This window comes from Bubalus kerabau, chromosome 5, assembly GCF_029407905.1.
Source record: "Bubalus kerabau isolate K-KA32 ecotype Philippines breed swamp buffalo chromosome 5, PCC_UOA_SB_1v2, whole genome shotgun sequence".
In the NCBI taxonomy this organism is placed as follows: domain Eukaryota; kingdom Metazoa; phylum Chordata; class Mammalia; order Artiodactyla; family Bovidae; genus Bubalus; species Bubalus kerabau.
This window is the reverse complement of record NC_073628.1, coordinates 119,132,262-119,153,752: the sequence shown is the minus strand read 5'-3', so window position 1 is coordinate 119,153,752 and position 21,491 is coordinate 119,132,262. Positions and strand designations below refer to the sequence as shown.

General features: G+C 41.9%; 1 long non-coding RNA gene across 1 annotated transcript; it reads right to left on the bottom strand.

Annotated features, from left to right (window-relative positions):
• Window positions 1-16,595: 16,595 nt before the first annotated feature.
• On the bottom strand, window positions 16,596-17,427 carry LOC129654056 (uncharacterized). Its single transcript, XR_008715363.1, has 3 exons — window positions 17,237-17,427; window positions 16,911-17,066; window positions 16,596-16,764 (listed from the first exon to the last, which is right to left on the bottom strand). It is a non-coding gene; the product is annotated as an uncharacterized LOC129654056 (long non-coding RNA).
• Between the last annotated feature and the right edge of the window lie 4,064 nt (window positions 17,428-21,491).

Below are 21,491 nucleotides of genomic sequence, written 5' to 3'. Positions count from 1 at the left end.
ACTTTTCCAACCCTACATTTCTACTGGCAACTATCACTTTTATATTAATACAATCCTATAAACTAGAAGGTCTTCCCTGGTGGCTCAGATGGTAAAGAATCTGCTTGCAATGAAGGAGATGCAACAAGAGACACGGTTTCACTCCCTGGGTCCAGAAGATCCCCTGGAGAAGGGAATGGCTACCCACACCAGTATTCTTATCTGGAGAATCCCACGGACAGAGGAGCCTAGTGGGCTACAGTCCATGGAGTCGCAAACAGCTGGACATGACAGAGTGAATGACACTTTCAAACTAGATGTCTGGAAGTGGGGTGTAAGTTTCAAGCTCCTTTAGTTTTACCTTCTTGAGTCTAAAATTTGGAGAATTGCACATATTTTTGTTTTCACAATTGTAAAGTAAGGTATTCACATTGCTATATTTGAAGGATGCTCTATGAGAAGTGAAATAACTAGCATGTGTAAAATACCCCAAAAATGTATTTTGAATTTCTGTCTAGAGCACTCTTGAAAACGTAGGTGTTGTCGTCACCTACAAATGGAATTCGCCTACGAAAACTGTCACAATGCAGATTTTGATTTTATGATTTGATTTTTTAAAAGAAAAAAATGTGATGTAAGAAAGATGAAAGAAATGCTTGTAATCTGTCTTTTTCAGTGATCCTAGGTTAGATTTTTCGTATTAAACTCTGAGAAATTTATTTTATAGAAATAATTTATATACAGAATCTTTCACCACAATAAAATATTTTTCTGTGCTCATTCTTTCATTTACTTGTTGAATTAATTTTTTTGAGCATCTGTTTTGAACCAGCCAGGGTGGTAAATAATTATTATTTATCAAGGCAGGCTTGATAAATAATCTAGTTCATTCTATATAATCTATGACAAAAGAATGAAAAGACAAGTGTTACAGAAACACAATCTACCAGGCATCAGATCAGATCAGATCAGTCGCTCAGTTGTGTCCGACTCTTTGCGACCCCATGAATCGCAGCACGCCAGGCCTCCCTGTCCATCACCAACTCCCGGAGTTCACTGAGACTCACGTCCATCGAGTCAGTGATGCCATCCAGCCATCTCATCCTCTGTCGTCCCCTTCTCCTCTTGCCTCCAGTCCCTCCCAGCATCAGAGTCTTTTCCAATGAGTCAACTCTTCCCATGAGGTAGCCAAAGTACTGGAGTTTCAGCTTTAGCATCATTCCTTCCAAAGAAATCCCAGGGCTGATCTCCTTCAGAATGGACTGGTTGGATCTCCTTGCAGTTCAAGGGACTCTGAAGAATCTTCTCCAACACCACACTTCAAAAGCATCAATTCTTCGGCGCTCAGCCTTCTTCACAGTCCAACTCTCACATCCATACATGACCACAGGAAAAACCATAGCCTTGACTAGATGAACCTTTGTTGGCAAAGTAATGTCTCTGCTTTTGAATATGCTATCTAGGTTGGTCATAACTTTCCTTCCAAGGAGTAAGGGTCTTTTAATTTCATGGCTGCAGTCACCGTCTGTAGTGATTTTGGAGCCCAGAAAAATAAAGTCTGGCGCTGTTTCCACTGTTTCCCCATCTATTTCCCATGAAGTGATGGGACCGGATGACATGATCTTCATTTTCTGAATGTTGAGCTTTAAGCCAACTTTTTCACTCTCCACTTTCACTTTCATCAAGAGGCTTTTTAGTTCCTCTTCACTTTCTGCCATAAGGGTGGTGTCATCTGCATATCTGAGGTTATTGATATTTCTCCCGGCAATCTTGATTCCAGCTTGTGCTTCTTCCAGCCCAGCGTTTCTCATGATGTACTCTGCACAGAAGTTAAATAAGCAGGGTGACAATATACAGCCTTGACGTACTCCTTTTCCTATTTGGAACCAGTCTGTTGTTCCATGTCCAGTTCTAACTGTTGTTTCCTGACCTGCATACAAATTTCTCAAGAGGCAGATCAGGTGGTCTGATATTCCCATCTCTTTCAGAATTTTCCACAGTTTATTGTGATCCACACAGTCAAAGGCTTTGGCATAGTCAATAAAGCAGATCTACCAGGCATAAAGGGACCCAAAGGGGAAAATATTATTATGAAGTAGAGTTTCAAAGACACCCTGGTAGAATAAGTGGCACTGAAAGGGGGTGATGAATTAATCCCTTCCATTTATCTAATAAATAGCTCCTCAACTGCTTGTAAAGACTTTAAATCAGCTTGATGAACAGTAAGAATTCTTAATGGTACTGTTTTGGTATCGCTGGGGACATCCAGGCTTGTCAAAGAGTCTGTAGGCTAATGACCCTCCCTAGCAATTCCCCTCTTTCTCAGAATAAACCCAAAGCGGTTATACAGCCTCTAAGGTCCGCATACGCTATGCCCGTCCCACCCCTCCAACCCGTCCACTCTAGTCCTCGTTTTCCTTCATTCTGCTCCCGCCAACTTGACCCCTCTGCTGTATCTCAAACCAGGAGCCCATCCAGCTCAGAGCCTTCCCACGTGAGGATGACCACAATCAGATGCCACCTCTCCCCCCTGCCCAATCGTTCTCTGTTTCTTCCTTTGCTTTCTGTTTCTTCTTCCCACTTATTACCACCTAACCTAAGATTTATGTGTTTTTTCATCTCTCTCCTTCTAAAATACAAGCTCCAGGACCTCAGGGACTTTGTGTTGTAACAAGGTCTAGAGCAGTGCCTCTCTCTTAGTAGGCTCTCAGCAATATATTTTTGAATGAGTAATAATATTTAGTACTTGTTTTGCAAGACTGAACTTGTCACCTTTCACCTTTATATATCTCATTTTAAATATTAATATGATGAGGGAAATGAAATATATCTTATCTAAATTAATCCTTAAGAATGTTAGGAAGATGACTAAGTTAATACTACACAGATTTGACCTGCTTGGAAGAAAAACAATTCTAAAACTCAAGTTCTCTTATTTTATTAAGATAATTTCACAGATTATCAAAGCTATAAATTCATACAAATAAAAGAGACTAAAATGAATATGCATGCTAAGTTGCTTCAGTCATGTCCTACTCTTTACAACTGTATGGACTGTAGTCCACCAGGCTCTTCTATTCATGGATTCTCCAGGCAAGAATACTGGAGTGGGTTGCCATGCCCTCCTTAAGGGGATCTTCCCAGTCCACAGATCATACCCACATATCAAGTCTCCTACATTTGCAGGCAGGATCTCTACCACTCAGATCAGATCAGATCAAATCAGTCGCTCAGTCGTGTCCGACTCTTTGCGACCCCATGAATCGCAGCACACCAGGCCTCCCTGTCCATCACCAACTCCCGGAGTTCACTCAGACTCACGTCCATCGAGTCAGTGATGCCATCCAGCCATCTCAGCCTCTGTCGTCCCCTTCTCCTCCTGCCCCCAATTCCTCCCAGCATCAGAGTCTTTTCCAATGAGTCAGCTCTTCACATGAGGTGGCCAAAGTATTGGAGTTTCAGCTTTAGCATCATTCCTTCCAAAGAAATCCCAGGGCTGATCTCCTTCAGAATGGACTGGTTGGATCTCCTTGCAGTTCAAGGGACTCTCAAGAGTCTTCTCCAACACCACACTTCAAAAGCATCAATTCTTCGGCGCTCAGCCTTCTTCACAGTCCAACTCTCACATCCGTACATGACCACAGGAAAAACCATAGCCTTGACTAGATGAACCTTTGTTGGCAAAGTAATGTCTCTGCTTTTGAATATGCTATCTAGGTTGGTCATAACTTTCCTTCCAAGGAGTAAGCGTCTTTTAATTTCATGGCTGCAGTCACCATCTGCAGTGATTTTGGAGCCCAGAAAAATAAAGTCTGACGCTGTTTCCACTGTTTCCCCATCTATTTCCCATGAAGTGGTGGGACTGGATGTCATGATCTTCGTTTTCTGAATGTTGAGCTTTAAGCCAACTTTTTCACTCTCCACTTTCACTTTCATCAAGAGGCTTTGGAGTTCCTCTTCACTTTCTGCCATAAGGGTGGTGTCATCTGCATATCTGAGGTTATTGATATTTCTCCTGGGAATCTTGATTCCAGTTTGTGTTTCTTCCAGTCTTTACCACTAGCGCCACCTAAATAACTGTAACAAAAATGCTATAACATAAATTTCAAAGAGATGTTGCTTATGTAAAATACTTTCTTATGTTTAGAGTTTGAAGATGAAGAAGGGAAAAGATCTGCATTTAAGATCAAAGGTGTGAATGGAAAACAGAGAGAAAGCCCAGATCCTTAAGAGCCTTTGCATTCATCCTCCTAGTCTCATAACAGAGAAATGTTCTCCCACCCAGACATTCCACAGTTTCATAAGTTACAGGATGTTTTAGGTAAACCTCTGTGCTATCTTCTCAGTTTGTTCGACTCTTTGTGACCCCATAGACTACAGTCCACTAGGCTCCTCTGTCCATGGCATTCTCCAGGCAAGAATACTGGAGTGGGTTGCCCTTTCCTTCTCCAGAGGATCTTCTTGAGGCAGGAGTTGAACCTGGGTTTCTGGCATTGCATGTGGATTCTTTACCATCTGAGCCACCAGGGAAGCCCAAACCTTCTCTACCCCACTGGAAGATACACTATCACCAATCTAGGCAATTAAAAAGATTTATATATTTTATTCCCTATTTTTCTACATTTATTTATAAAGACAGAAAGGAAATTTTATAGGAAAAAAATGTCAGCTCTTCTCAGGGTTTGCAAACTTGCAGAGCCTTTATACTTGTTTTAAAACTTCCCATCAGCTAGGATGTGTTTAGCTGTAAATAATAGAAATACCAACCTGAAGTGGATTTTATAATAAACAAATGTAGAACTGAAAATTCAGAGGTCAGGTGGGTTAAATTATGCTATGACTGATGGTGCCATCAAGGATCCAAGTTCTATCTTTCTCTTCTGTCATCCAGAGTCCGCTTCATCTGAAGGCTGGCTCCCCACATAGTCATAGAATCATAGTTGTTATTGCCAGTAACAATCAGGGTTGTATGCTTCCTCCTTCATGTGGGGGTTAGCAGATCAAACCCCTCTCTCGTCTCCCAAACATCAAGTGAAAATCTTTCTCCTCCCTGATTGGGCCAATTTAGGTCATACGTCTTTCTCTGAACCAATGACTATCATCAGGAAAATACTTTTTGCTGATTGGTTTAAGCTTGGGTACCCAAATCACTAGCAAGAGTGATGGATGACTATGATTGGCTTAGGCCAGGGGTCAGCAAACAATGGTTGTGGGTCAAATGCTGCCCACTAGCTGTTTCTGAAAGTTTTATTAGAACAAAGTCACTCTTGGTTATTTTTCCATAAAACAGCAGTGTTCAGTAGTTGCTAACAGAGACCATAGGGCCTATAAATCCTCAAATATTTACTATCTGGCCTTTTACGGAAAAAATTTGCCAACCCCTGGCTTGGATAACATGGGCCCACTTTGGAGCTGAGTCCAGTCCCCTAAATCATGATTCAACTACACGATGAGCTAAACTTGGACTAAATGAGGTTGATAAAAGGTCTTCACAAGTCAATCTAAATTAATTTTTTCCTTTGTTCTTTTTTGAGCAGAGCTAAACAAGAAAACAATACACTAGTTTCAGAAGGAAAGCCTCAGTTTTTGAACTGACACGACTAAGCGACTTCACTTTCACTTTTCACTTTCCTGCACTGGAGAAGGAAATGGCAACCCACTCCAGTGTTCTTGCCTGGAGAATCCCAGGGACGGTGGACCCTGGTGGGCTGCCATCTATGGGATCTCACAGAGTCGGACACGACTGAAGTGACTTAGCAGCAACCTCACTCCTCTCTTCCAGGTGGATTAGTGTTGTTTAGCTGCTCAGTCATGTCCAACTCTTTTGGGATCCCATGGACTGTAGCCCGCCAGGCTCCTCTTTCCATGGGATTTCCCAGGCAAGAATACTGGAGTGGGTTGCCATTTCCTCCACCAGGGGATCTTCCTGACCCAGGGATTGAAACTGTGGCTTTTGCTACGACTCCTGCATTGGAGGTGGATTCTTTACCACTGAGCCAAGGAGAAGCCTTTATATTGGTCTGTGTTCCAATCTCAGCCATTTGTAGTTTTGTTTGTTTTGTTTTCTGAATTGTCTTCACATTATTGGTTCATTCCATGGAACCAGAACATTTGAACTCTCTACCAGATCTTCAATCCACCAACAGTGTTAAACTGCATTCCCCAGATTACTCACACAGCCAGACAAGACATCCCTCAAACCAGGACACTACTTTGCACCCTGCTCAGCCGCAGGAGGAACCCTCCAGTGCACCTTCACACCATGATTGTCCAGGTGAGCCCTTTCCTGCCAAGACAGCCATCTGCCCTTGCTTTTTTTATAGCTTTACTTTTTTAATTCTATTGTGACAGAAACAATACAACTCCACTGTAGGAACATTAGAAAACACAGATAACCAAAAGAGGGGGAAAAAAGAAAACTTGTCACCATCCCACACCCCAGGGAACTTTTAAAACAAACAGCATTTTCTAGAGGTGAGGTCTTCACTCTAAGTGATCTGAACTAACTTTGACTTTTCCAACAGGAAGTCATGGTGGAATATTTTATTTTTTTAGCTCCCTATATTTATGGAGTTTACTGAATGGGTCTATTCTTTGACTAGCCTTTCTAAGGGTCTTTATTAAGTTGTGAACTTTCTGACCATTTAAGGAAATTTATGGAAAAGGGCAGAGTTTGAGAAGTTGCTGTTTAAATGACTCTCTCAAAGTCTTAGGCCCATCTTCTGCAAACATGAAAGAGCGCCTAGCTCTTCGTTTGGGCTGGTGTATACAATTTCACCTTATTAGGTAAATAAAAGGGAAAGAACCTTTGTGAAATACAGGGTTGGGAAAGTAGGCTCAGCCTCACAAATCCTCACTTAGGCACACCTGTGGGTTCACTAATGCTTATTACAGAAACCACTTGAAAATGACCCAAGGTTGGGTTGTTTCCAAGACATCAGATGGGCACAATGTTAGGTTTAGGGCTAGAATCAACTATAGGATGGGATTCAATACCACTGCATGTCCGTGTGGGGGATCTGAGCGTGGGATCGGAGCCAATGTCATAATTAGAAACCAGGCATAACTTCAGAGAGCAATGCTTTCCATCCTTCTCCCAGCGCCCGCCCCTCCTCCATTATTCCTCTGCAGAGTCCACACAGTATTGCTGACACCTTGAAAGGGGAAGTCGCTCAGTCGTGTCCGACTCTTCGTGACCACGTGGACTGCAGCCTACCAGGCTCCTCCGTCCATGGGATTTTCCAGGCGAGGGTACTGGAGTGGGGTGCCATTGCCTTCTCCAACACCTTGGGTCATAACAAATTCGGCCATTCGTATGGATAATTCTTGTTGAAGAGTGTATGAGCTCCCGGGTCCCTGGAAGAGAAGGGGTGAATGGGGGAGGGAAGTCCACAAATAGAGGTTAAAAGAACACTGGCTCTACATTAAAAAGATGAAATATTGCCATTTGCAGCAACATGGATGGACCTAGAGAATATTATACTTAGTAAGTCAGGCAAAGACAAATAATAAATGATATCACTTATATGTGGAATCTGAAAAATAACACAAATGCATCTATATATAAAACAGAAACAGACTCACAAGCATAAAAAACAAACTTATGGTTATCAAAGTGGAAGGGAGGGTGCAGAGATAAATGAGTATGAGATTAAGATACAAACTACTACACATAAAATAGATAAGCAACAGGGATTTACTGTGTAGCTCGGAACTAAACCTCTTAATACAATGGAAAATAATATGAAAAAACATATATGTATGATTGAATCATTTTGCTGTATACCTGAAACTAACACAATATTATACATTAATTATACTTCAATTAAAAAAAGAACTCTGGCTCTTGGGCCCCAACTGCCTGGATTTTTATCCCATCTCTAGCTTCACCCTTACAGGGAAGGTAATCTTGGGTCCTTAAACTTGTTAGGTTTCATTTTCTTCATGGATAAAATAATGATTAAAGTAGCACTCACCTACTTCATAATGCTGGTTGCTGTGCAGGTGGAAAGCAATGAATAGGTAAAGTAAGTATCAGCTGTCATCTCTATGAGGGGAACAGTGCAGAATGAGGAAGTTGGGAGCCTCAGAATATACTTCTCGTCACAGCATTGCTGGCCTGTGGAGATCATATTCACAGGGTTCCCACTACCCAGAACTGCCCAATTCACAGTTAGATATTGACTGACTCTATGAGAGAAGTGAGCTTTATCTTTCAGCCAAAAAAATCTTTATTGGAATATAGTTGATTTACAATGTCATGTTAGTTTCAGTTATACAAGAAAGTGTTTCAGTTATTCATATATATGTACAATACATATATTCTTTTTTATAATTTCTTCCATTATAGCTTATTACAAGATATTGAGTACAGTTCCCTGTGCTATACAGTAGGTCCTGTTGGTTATTATATTTATATTTATAGCAGTGTGCATATGTTAATCCCAAATCTCCTAATTTATGCCCCCTCGCTTCCCTGGTGGTTCAGACAGTAAAGCGTCTGCCTGCAGTGCAGGAGACCCGGGTTCGATCCCTGGGTTGGGAAGATCCCTTGGAGAAGGAAATGGCAACCCACTCCAGTACTCTTGCCTGGAAAATTCCATGGACTGAGGAGCCTGGTAGGCTATGGTCCATGGGATTGCAAAGAGTCGGACACGACTGAGCGACTTCAGTTTCAGTTTTACCTCTCCCCTCTGGTAACAAAAAAAAATTTTGTTTTCTAAGTCTGTGAGTCTGTTTCTGTTAAGTTCGTTTGTATTATTTTTTTAAGATTCTACATATAAGCATTATCATATGATATTTGTCTTTGGTTCACTTCACTTAGTATGATAATCTGTAGGTCCTTCCATGTTGCTGCAAATGGCATTATTTCATTCCTTTTTGTGTCAGCCAAAATAAAATAGATTTTATTTTTTTAGAAAAGTTATAGATTTATAGAAAAATTTAGTATATATTTTAGATAATTCCTATAAACCATATATCCAGTTTCCCCCCATTAAATCTTACATCAGAAGGGTATGTTATTACAATTAACCAGCCAATATTGATACATTATTTTCAACTAGCATCCATATTTTATTCAGATTTCCCAAGTTTTTACCTAATGTCCTTTTTCTGTTCTAGGAGTGCATCCAGGACACCATGCTGCATTTAGTCTTTAGCTTCTCTTGGCTGTAACAGTTGCTCGGACTATCCGTGTTTTCAATGACCTTGACAGTTTCGAGGAGTATTGACTACATGTTTTGTAGTATGTCCCCTCATTGGGATTTGTCTGTTTTTCTCATCATTAAATTAGGCTTGTGTGTTTTTAGGGGGAGCAACCACAAGGGTCAGTGCCATTTAATTGTATCAAGGATACACACTGTCAACATGACTTATCATTGTTGATGTTGACTTTGATGACCTGGCTGAGGAAGTGTTTGCCAGGTTTCTCCACTGTAAAGTTATTATTTCCCCCCTTTTCCATCCCATTCTCTTTGGAAGGAAGTCACAACATGCTGCCCACACATACAGGGTGGGGAGCTACCCTCCACCTCCTTGAGGTATCTGGAATTCTTCTGTGTGGGGATTAATGTTTTACTCCTCAACTAATTTTTCCAGTCTAGACTTCATTTGAACGAATTATTTTTACCAAATGCCACTGAAAATAGTCTAGAGCCAACTTCCTTAAAGTTGATATTCTCAAAACTCACCACTTTCTGTAATTAAGTATTAATACTTGGAGTGTTCTTACACTGGGCATGGAAGAAATGTGACAAAAACAAGATTTCTAAAAGCTGACAATCTTCTAGTTGAGTGTCACCAAGGGCAGGTCTGGAATGAACAATTCCTCAGTAACCCTATATGGAAAGATCTGAAAATGAATAAGGAATTAAAAATAAAATGAGTGGGATGGCCAGAGCCAATATGAATGAAGAGCTGTGAGCCAAGGGGAGAAGCATCCTTTGGCAAGTTTAAACTGGTTAGCTCAGCATGTCCTGAAAATATGCTCTCATGTGTTCCAGGCCATTAGGCTCCCTTTGTGGGCATGAATCCTGTCCCTCCCCCAGAAGGAAGCGTCTTCTCTCTTTAGATTGATATAGTATTAACATGCTCTTAAAAATCATACACACACACACACACACCCCTCACCACATACCACACACCACCAAACAACTTGAAAATAATTCTATGTCTTATAACAATTGGCTGAGTAGCTGAAAATCCACTTGAACGTCTCCTTGGAAAGACTTTTCTTTTTTTTTACTTAAAAAAATTATTAAAGTATAGTTGATTTACAATGCTGTGTTAGTTTCAAAGGGATTCAGCTATACATAGATACATATACAAACACATATATATTCTTTTTTTACATTCTCTTCCATTACAGGTTATTACAAGACACTGAGTATAATTTCTTATGCTATACAATAGGTTCTTGTTGGTTGTCTATTTCATATACAGCAGTATTTTAATCCCAAACTCCTAATTTATGCCCCTCTCATTTCTATATTTTTGTCATTTCCAGAATGCTGTTATATGATAGAATCATAGTTTTGATATTTTTAAAATTTATTTATTTTTAATTGGAGGATAAGCTTTACAATGTTGTGTTGGTTTCTGCCGTACATCAGCGTGAATCAGCCATTGGTATAGTATACACATGGCCCCTCCTCCCTCCCACCTGGAAAGACTTCTTATAAAACTGAAAAGTATATGTTTGGGGTTAATCTGAAAGAAACTGGGGAAAGATAATTGTTGGACCAGTTTATAAGGTTTCCACATTTTCCCCATCTATTTGCCATGAAGTGATAGGACTGGAGAGGCTTCCCTGGTGGCTCAGCTGGTAAAGAATCTGCCTGCAAAGCTGGAGACCTGGGTTCAATCCCTGAGTTGGGAAAATCCTGGATGGGACTAGATGAAGTGATGGGACTCAACCTTGTTAGTGTTTTGAATGTTGAATTTTAAGCTAGTTTTTTCACTCTCTTCTTTCACCCTTATCAAGAGGCTCTTTAGTTCCTCTTTGCTTTCTTTCATTAGAGTGGGACAGATTGAAGGCAGGAGGAGAAGGGGACGACAGAGGATGAGATGGTTGGATATCATCACTGACTCAATAGACGTGAGTTTGAGTAAGCTCTGAGAGTTGGTGATGGACAGGGAGGCCTGGCATGCTGCAGTCCATGGAGTCGCAAAGAGTCGGACACAACTGAGCCACTGAACTGAACTGATTAGAGTGGTATCATCTGCACGTCTGAGGTTGTTGATATTTCCCCAGCAGGCAATCTTGTTTCCAGCTGTGACAGAAATAGGTGAGTTTTTTCATTTCTTCAGAGCCCCAAGACAGAGAGACCTCTAACATGCTCAGGTCAGGCACAGCCCTACTCACAGCATTCCAAGACTCTGACACATTTCTTTGGAAACCCACTCATTGCATGGTATATAGAAGCATCTGTTGCCCAGTGGTGGAAGCCTGGGTTCCTGTCTTATCCTGTTCTGATGTGCTTTCACAAACTCCTGAAAACAGGCCTTCATTTTGATTTAGTATCTCAGGCCATTCAAATGAGCAGAAGGGGAAAAGCCCTTGAACAGTTTTACTGTAATCATGGTGAAGATTTTTTAAAAGAATTATCCTGGTCAGTTCAGAGCCTTCTCAATTTTCTACTTTCTATACACACAGCAAATGGAGAATCCTTGATCAAATACAAAGCTCAGGAAAGGAGATGGTGGGGTTGAATATGGTTTATTGCTAACTAAGTCTCTCCTAACAGTTTTTTTCTAAAGTATGGGACTTTGACTTTACAGACTAAGGCATTCATGGCTTCATTAAAAAATTAGGTGCCCTCTCTGTGTCATTCACATTGCCTAAAGCATGATTATTATAATCTTTCTGGAAGATTTTAGATTTTATTAATTCTTTTTTTAATATATTTCAATAAAATATTTTCATAAAAAAAAACAAAAATTTCATACAAAATTGAAAAATGGCTACATACTCTTGAAAGCAAGCAGGAGATTGTCAGCTCCTAAGGGTTTGGGGGCCACGTCCTAATGGTCTTTAATAGACAACCCCACCCCAGCAGCCTCCTCTGGAGGGACATATGGTTAACCACCAACATTATCCTCAGTTTGAATAACCAACAGGAATAATCATGACTTATTAGGACAAGACATTCTATACTCTTCATCTTGCAGGCACACAGTATGGATCTTGTTCTTCCTTAATCCTTATTTTTACTGTTCAGCATTATAGGTAATATAGACAGTGAAACCCAAATTTTGCCCATCCTTTGAATTCACTTGGAAATTTTTCATAGTTCTTTGTGTTTTTTTTTTCAATGAGATAATTGATATGAGCTTCTATTCTTGAGATATTTTTCTTTTCAGTTAACTCAATTGCTGAAACAATTTCAGTCCAATTAAGGGTTCTGATTAAGGATTTCTGGGTAAATGGTTTTCAAATTCTTTGCCTAGAGGGGAACACTTCAAAGAAGGCAAGTTTGTAGAATGCACATGGCAACCACAAAAGGAAATACAGTAATCTGATATTTGGTTAGAGCAAATCCAATACCCCTACTTAAACCATGGGCTTCACAGAAATGACTCAAGTATACATCATCAACTCCAAGTATGTACGCTAATATTCATTTGAGATTCAAACCCCTCCATTTCTACCAAATGTCCCAGTCACGTGTCCGAGCTCAGGATGCAGATGGTCAGGGTATCTGACCATCTATGAATTGTGATTGTTCACTCACAGCTTAGGAACTGCCAGTAAACCAAGATTTCATTCGGCTTCACTTGAAAAGTAAACTTCTGCACAATGTAGTGAGGTGCGTTCCACTGGGACAGGATTGAAAGACAGAGATTTGTGGTGCTTGACCAAGTAAACTCTCTAGTAAAACATGCTCACTCAGCTACTTACTCCGGCAATCACATCTAGACCTTGCCATTCCAGGTCACTGTACCTCTTCCAGAACCTCAGTTGCAAGCACCCAGTCTCTTATCATTGCCTCTGATTTTGGGAGGTCAGGCTCTCCAGTGGCCAGACTCTAATAATACCCCAATTCTGTTAGAACCTGTGATCCATTGAACCCACCACATTTACACTCTCCCCTCTACCCTCTTTCCATCACAGTCCCCTTCACCCATGTAAAATGCCACAATCAGTTATTAGAATCCCTCCCCTAGAGTCCCACTAGAATCCCATGCACATTTTACAGTCACATTTTGAATTCATCCTCATTAACCTCAAGGGGTTGTGAGCAATCAGGTTCCATTTCCCTAGGCTTATGGTTTTTCCATTCTCCTCAAAGTCTATTTGCCTCTCTCTCCTTCTCCGAACCTCTCACACCTCCTCCCCATGCCACTCGCTGCTAATAACCTATTTCCTAAGACAGGGCACAAAGAGAAGCCCTTGGAAGAGAGCCTGTACCACCACTTGTCCTGCCGCATCCAATCTGCCCTCTCTCCGCTGCCCGCTGTCACAGTCCCCGTCTCAGGCCAGCAGGAGGGCTCCTCCCTTCCTTCATCAAGGACCGCACCCACCCGCTGAAGCAGGATGCTTCATCCTCTCTCCTGTGCCATCGGTTTTCCTTTCTCTTCTGGATTTTTCCATATTGAAAACAGGTCCCTGGAACCCAGGCTGCATTCAGCTACTGCCCTCGTTTTCTGCTCCCTTTTACAGTTCTCTCCCTTGTGGACAACAGAAGAGTTGTCCACCAGGGCCTTCCCTGGTTTCTTTCTTCCCAGTCTCGTTTGAAACAGTTAGATTTCAAGAAACCTCTCCAACCACTGCGATTAGGCCAGTACCTCCAGGGTGTAAAACTCAGTGGCCAATTCTCAGCCCTTATTTCTTGTGTCTTTCAGCTTCCTTTAACTGACCATTCCTTTCTTTCTCCTTAAAACATTTTTCTTGGCTTTCCAGGACATTGTGGGCTTGTGTGGCTTTTCTCCTGCCTCACAGATCATCCCTTCTTGGTCTCCTTTGCTGATTGCTCCTCATCTCTCTGACCTCTTAATACGGAAGTTCTCTCCTAATGGAGCAGAAACCATCCAAGGCTCAGGTCTTGCTCCCCGTCTCTCGTTTGTCTGTACTCACTCTCTTGGTTTTCTCAGCTGGTCTCGGCTCTAAACTGACGACACTCACATTTATATCTTTAGCCATCTTGCACAGCCCCCTGTGAACTTTTAAGATCACATTCAACTTCCTAACTGAAATCTCCATTTGGACAGATAGCAAAATCCCTGGCATAATACAAAGCTGAGCTCCTGATTTCTGCCTCCTTCTCCCCTTCTGCCTCAGTCTTCCCATCCTTTTGGCCTTCAGTTCAAGCACCTAAGGTCTTCCCTGGTGACTCAGATGGTAAAGAATCCACCTGGAATGCCTGAGACCTGGGTTGAATCCCTGGGTTGGGAAGGTCCCCTGGAAGAGGGCATGGCAACCCACTCTGGTGTTCTTGCCTGGAGAATCCCCATGGACAAAGGAGCCTGGAGGGCTACTGTCCATGCGGTCGCAAAGAGTCAGACACAACTGAGTGACTAAGCACATACACACACGCCAAGCACCTTAAAGTCATTCTTGACTCTTCCCTTCCTCTCACAGTAGATCTTGCTGCGCTGGTCTGCCTTCAGAGCATAATCAGCATTGGATCACTTCTCATCACTCCCACTGCAGTTTCCTTAACCCAGGCCCCCTTATCTTTTAAATTTATTTATTTATTTATTTTTGGTTGTGCTAGGTCTTCGGTGCTGCACACGGGTTTCCCTCATTGCAGCAAGCAGGGGCTGCTCTTTAGTTGCGGTGCACAGGCTTCTCAGTGTGGTGGCTGCTCCGTGTTGCAGGTCATGGGCTCTAGGGTGTGCACACTTGGTAGTTGTGGCACACGAGCTTAGTTGCTCCGCGTGATGTGGGATCTTCCTGCATTGGCAGGTGGATTCTTCACCCCTGGACCACCAGGGGAGTCCTGGGCCCCCTTATCTTTTGTACAGATAATTGCAATCCCCTCCCATCTCGCCTCCCTCCTTTTACCTTTGGCCTCTTCTATCTTAACACCACTGCCAGGCTTCTCCTATTACAGCATAACTCAGACCACATTGCTCCCTATTACAGAAGCTTCTGATAGCATTCCATCTCACTCTGAAAGCCAAAGTCCTTGTAATGTTCTCAAGATGCTGCACTGTGCATCCTGGCCCCCTCTCAACCCCCTTTCCCTCCCTGACCCCCTCCTCACTCACCCGCAGTCACGTAGTTGCTTCCTCTTTGGGGCCTCTGCATGCCCCCCACCCCAGCCCATGCCTCTACCTGGAAAGTGCTTTCTCCAGAAAGCCGTGCCATCCAGGTCTTTACTCCAATGGCATCTTAGTGAGGCTTCCTGGACCAGCTTGCCTAAATCCACAAGCTCCACCCTATCCCCTAAATGTTTCCTTTCCCCTCTTCCCAGTTTTCTTTTTCTTTCATAGAGAATCATTTTCTCTTCTACCCTACTAGACATCACTGTGTCACTTAGAGGCAGTATAATATGGTGGTTGAGCTGCAGGTATGTCTTTGGGGTCCGTGTGCCTGAGTTCAAGGCCAGGCTGTGCTACTTACCAGGTAGTCAAGATGAAATCTCGCTGTTGTCCATTTTTCTCATTTATAAAATGGGAATAATAATAGTACACACCTCATCAGGTTGTAGGCTTCCTATTTGTACAGTTCTTAGAATGGTACTGGACCATAGGAAATGCTCCATGGTCGACTAACACATATTTCATCCATCTTTTATTATGCCTCCCCCACTAGAAGGTGAGTTCCATAAGGGTGGCATTTTGTCTGTCTTGTACACTGCTCCATCCCCACCACCCAGTCCAGGGTCTCACCAGAGCTGGGTCTCATTGTCTAGCTGTGCAATGAGTTCCTGAGACACTCAAGAGTCAGTGAGGAAAACTTGCTAAAAATTTCCTTAATGTAATGATGTCAGGGCTTCCCTGGTGGCTCAGCTGGTGAAGAATCCATCTGCAATGTGGGAAACCTGGATTTGATCCCTGGGTTGGGAAGATCCCCTGGAGAAGGGAATGTCAACCCACTCCAGTATTCTTACCTGGAGAATCCCATGGACAGAGGAGCTGGGCAGGCTACAGTCCTTGGGGTCAAAAGAGTCTGACACGACTTAGCGACTAAACCACCAACATAATGATGTCATATGAACAAAAGCTAGAGTTCCTGATTGCAGATGCTGATCTAGGCCTAGATACATTTGTGTTCATCACTCACGGGTGACAAGCCTTTCTCCTAGATTATTTTAGAAAATTACAAAATAGACTTTCAGGGTTCTAGGTGGGTGTGTGATGGTTCTATTTTAGTACTAGATCAATAACCATCAAAAATCATTTTCCTTTGATAAAAGGGCACTAACTGAGGTGTCCAAGTCCTACGCTGAAGCTCTGCTCAGTGGTTTCTGATCAGAATATTCTTCACAATGCCACATAAGTGAGCAGATATCCACAGGATCCTCTGGGGTCCCCAGTGAAATGGGCTCCCTAAATAATTTGAAGGACACTATTATTATCCTTTACCATCTCACAGGCTCCAGAAAGGCTCAGAAAGGTAAACTTAGGAGTTCAGATCTTTCAGCTCATTAAAATAGCATTGGTTTTGTTGTGCAATTTTATTTTGCTTTAATAAAAATAATCCAGCACTGAGTCCTGGTTGAAACATCAAGGTCTGAGTCCTTGTTGTCCAGAGTTCATGTTCTGTTCTGTATGGTGAACGCTTAGAGCAGGCTTGGGCCTGACTCCAGTACTGGGCTGTCTCTGGTATACAATTCCCTGAGGATGGAAATGGACACAATTCTATTTTAAGAAATGATCTTTAAGAACTGAGTTCAGCCTTATCCACCTCTGAGATTAAAAGGTTTACTGAAGATAGTGTGGGCTCTGCCCCTCAAGCCATCCACCCTGGCCTCAGCGAATACCTGCCCCAGGGCGCTCTTTCTTTCTTGGGCAGAAGTCTGATTCTGCAGCCGCTGGGCACATTCTGGAGGCTGGCACTCCCCTCCCAGCCGCACCCACTGTCGTCATGCAGTGAGCACACCAAACAGGTTCTCCTGGCCAGACGGCGGCTGAGGTGTCTGCAGTGGAAGGGAAGTACAGTCATGCACACGCCCCATGACACAGTGACAGAGAGGAAGCAACTGCTCTGCCTTCCCCTGGCTTAAAATAAATACAGGAACCCCACAGAGTGGCTTTCCCCGGGAGGTAACGGAGCTCACAGGCCTCTTCCGAGCAGCTCTATACTTACTTTTGCATTTGTGATCACATATATACATATATATATATATATATAGGCTTCCGCAGTGGCTCAGATGGTAAAGAATCTGCCTGCAATGCGGGAGTTGTGGGTTCAATCCCTGGGTCAGGAAGATTCACTGGAGAAGGAAATGGCAACCCACTTCAGTATTCTTGCCTGGAGAATTCCATGGACAGAGGAGCCTGGTGGGCTACAGTGGGGTTGTAAAGAGTCAGACACAAGTGAATGACTAACACACACACATATGTATATAATATGTAAACATATAAATGTATATATTAATAGATATAAGAAGGTCCCAAATTGCACACACTTCAGGTCCCGCAAAAATGTAGCCTACCTGATTATCCTAAATTTGTAGTGTCATATACTTACCCACTATGTGAACGACTCTGTAAGGTCGTGTTGCCTCCATTTATAGTAAACACTGGCAGGCTGAGAGGCTTAGCTAAGAGTATACAGCTAAACAGTGCATGAACTGTGGCCACTCAGTAGGGCCTGAGATTTACATTGAGCTTCTTTTGATGCCTTTACATGTATTTTTTGGTTATCAAATTCCAAATGCATCACTCATGTTAAATGACTTGGCTCTGTTTGTTTTATAATTCGCAGACTCATTCAGAACAAGCTGACCACATTCACGCTCTTTGATGGTAATGATGAATCATAAAAAGTCTAGTCTGTAATCTTTTGGCCTATTCACACCTAGTGGATGGAAATGACTAGAAGATCTTATGAAAAGTGGAGAAATCAATTGTGAGATAAATTCTTATATTAAAGGATTTAAAAAATAGATACATCAGACTCTGCCTACTTTTTAAGAAGGCCTTTGTACTCTATGGGAGAAAAATCTTGATTAATCAACCAGTTCAACCAGTTCAGCATTACTATAAAGTACCTAGAGTTTCTCAGTAGTTTTAAGAAGCACAAAAAAGAGCTAACATTGTCTCTAACATTGTGATTAGCAAAGACTTATTCTGAACATCTCCCTCCGCAATTACAGCCTTTTTTCTAGCAAGAGGAGCTGCAAGTCAAGGTGATGCTTGGTTGGCTCCAACATGCAGACACTCAGGATATACCAGGAACAAGGGTTAATACAAGGGGAAGCCTGTGAGAACAGTTCATAGCACTCTCTGATGCTCTAGACAGCACCAGAATCCCCTAGAAGGGGCTTAAAACACAGACTATCCCCTGCCCCTTGACCCCTGGATTTCTGATTCAGTAGGTCTGGGGTAGAGTCTGAGGATATGCTTTCCTAAGAAGCTACCAGGCAAAGTGGATATTGCTGGTCCCAGGGCCTCATTTTGAGAACCATTGCTCTAGGAGACATTCTCAGTCCATAATTCTACGTGAGTACATACTTCATCATATTACTTCTTTAACCCTCATTACGCTCAACAGAAAAGCACAATTAAGCCCATAGCAGTTTTTGCCAGCCTTTTCTTAGAATCTAATAAGACATCAATAGACTACTAATGGTTTGATATCACCATTTTTGATCTCAACATGGCAAAGTCTTTCTAGTTGGGGCCCTGATGAATGACTAGGCACTTTAGAAAAAAATATTATCTGGCTGTGTGGGACTGAGTTGCAGCACGTGGGATCTTTGTTGTATCACGCGGGATCCTTTGTTGTGGCGCACGGGTTCTCTAGTTGTGGCTGGGTGCTTAGTCGCTCCACAGCATGTGGGATCTTAGTTCCCAGACCAGGGATAAAACTTGAATCTCCTACATTGCAAGGTGGATTCTTAACCACTGGACCACTGGGAAGTCCCTAGGCCCTTCTTTAGAGCCTCCCATAATAGGTGAGAGTTTGAAATAACCGAATAGTTTGCCATGTTGTAGGTCTTATGAAATGATAGCATCACACATGGGAGTAGCCAACAATAATCGATTAAAAACTGGAACATGGAAAATGAGCACATAGCACGAGCTTTCCTTGGAATTAGAGACCATAGTGGGGTTCCCAAACATCTCCAAGACACAGAGAGGAATGGTTGGGCAGAAAACTCAACTATGCAGCTGCACATCATAGAATTTGCTGTCCCTGCATTTTCATTCCCAAGCTCATTTCCCAGATTGTATTCACTCCAACACAGCTAAAAAGTACACACATTTTCATATAAATTGTATTTGTCCTTCAAAGACTTCCCATAATAAATGGTCCTGAGCATTCATTGATCACGCACAGACACACACACACACATATATAATGTTCCTAAGCATCGACCCACATCCTCACATATTCCTACTTTATAGAAATAGATCTTCCTCTATTTTTGTTTGTATTGTTTATGTTTTGTTTTTGCTCCTTTCTTTACTTAAATAAATTTCCTAAAGTAGTGATAATTGCTTTTGTCACATGATAAAACCCATGAATACCAGTACTAGGTAGGCTGTGAGAGCAATGAGTATTCCAAAAATACTTGTCAATAATGCATAAAATAGGCAATCATCTACAGAGAGAGAACAGACCATGTATCCTGAAGCCAAGTGGCCTCATGAACAATTTGCTTAAAATTCAGCACCATTTTCAAGGGTTTTTGCATTCATTTGAGCAACCTATTTTTGTTATCATTGTTGTTGTTGGCTATTGGCATTTTGAGAATTAACAAAAACCTAATTTTGCTCCTTGGAGAAGTGGCTGGTTCAGGATCAGGACAGGGAAAGTACAGGTGAGCCTGTAATGTCTTGATGTGCCGAAAGTAAGGCAATGCTCAAAGAACGACGAGGATGTGTCAGAAAGTAAGAGGCCAGCTTTCAAGTACTCCCATTGGCTAAGTAAGGGACATTTAAGGTCAAAATAAATATCAAAAACAAAATATTAAATAAAATAGGAATCAATAAATCTAAAGTAATAGAAATCAGAAATTCCCTAGTGGTACAGTGGTTAGGACTCAGTACTTTCACTGCCATGGCCTAGGTTCAATCCCTGGTTGGGAAACTAAGGTTCTGCAAGCAGTATCATGTGACCAAAAAAATAAAGTAAGAGAAATATATATGACTATAGAAACAGATGGGCTTTCCTGGTGGCTCAGCAGTAAAGAATCTGCCTGCAATGCAGGAGAAGTAGGTTTGATTCCTGGGTCAGGAAGATCCCTTGGAGAAGGAAATGACTACCCATTCCAGTATGCCTGCCTGGGAAATCCCATGGACAGACAAGCCTGGTAGGTTATAGTCCAGGGTGTTGCAAAAGAGTTGGACAAGACTGAGCACAACTGAAGAACAACAAAAACAAATAGATATAGTATTAGATAAACAGAAGAGATGGAAAAGCTCTACCTCATAATATTAATGCCAACTAATAAACACAGAAAGAATAATGGAATTATAAAATCTCCATTTGGCAGCCATCCTCACTGGGTAAATGTATAAGAAGTAACAGAATATTTATATAGTCTCAAAGTGTCTCCTTGTGAGATACTTGGTAATTATCAATACAAGGTTAACAGCGTAACTTTATAGTGGAGAAACCTAGAGGGTACTAGCCCAATCAAATGTCAAAGGTTATACCTATGGTTGATTTGTGTTGATATACAGCAGAAGCCAATACAATATTGTAAAGCAATCATCCTTTGGTTTAAAAATAATAAATAAATAAATAACATCAAAGTTAACATAGCCAGTAATTACTTAGGTCCCTCTTGAAAAAAAATCAGCATTATTTCTATGATCTCCTTGCCAGAGGTGCACAACCTGAATCCAGTCAAAAGAAAACATTTGACAGACCAAACTGAGGAACATTCTACAAAATGTGTCTGTTTTTGTTTTTTTAACGTCAAGGTCACAAAACACACACAAAAAAGACTCAGAATTATTCCAGATTAAAGAAAATGAAAGAGATGTGACAACTGAACACAACACATGATTTCTGATTTTCTTTTGCTATAAAGGACATTGTTGAGACAAATGGTGTATTCGTTTTCTATGACTCTGTAACTAAGTTACTCAAAACTTAGTGACTTAAGGGAGAAGGCAATGGCACCCCACTCCAGTACTGTTGCCCGGAAAATCCCATGGATGGAGGAGCCTGGTGGGCTGCAGTCCATGGGGTTGCTAAGAGTCAGACACAACTGAGTGACTTCACTTTCACTTTCCACTTTCATGCATTGGAGAAGGAAATGGCAACCCACTCCAGTGTTCTTGCCTGGAGAATCCCATGGACGGAGAAGCCTGGTAGGCTGCAGTCCATGGGGTCTCACAGAGTCGGACACGACTGAAGCGACTTGGCAGCAGTGACTTAAAGC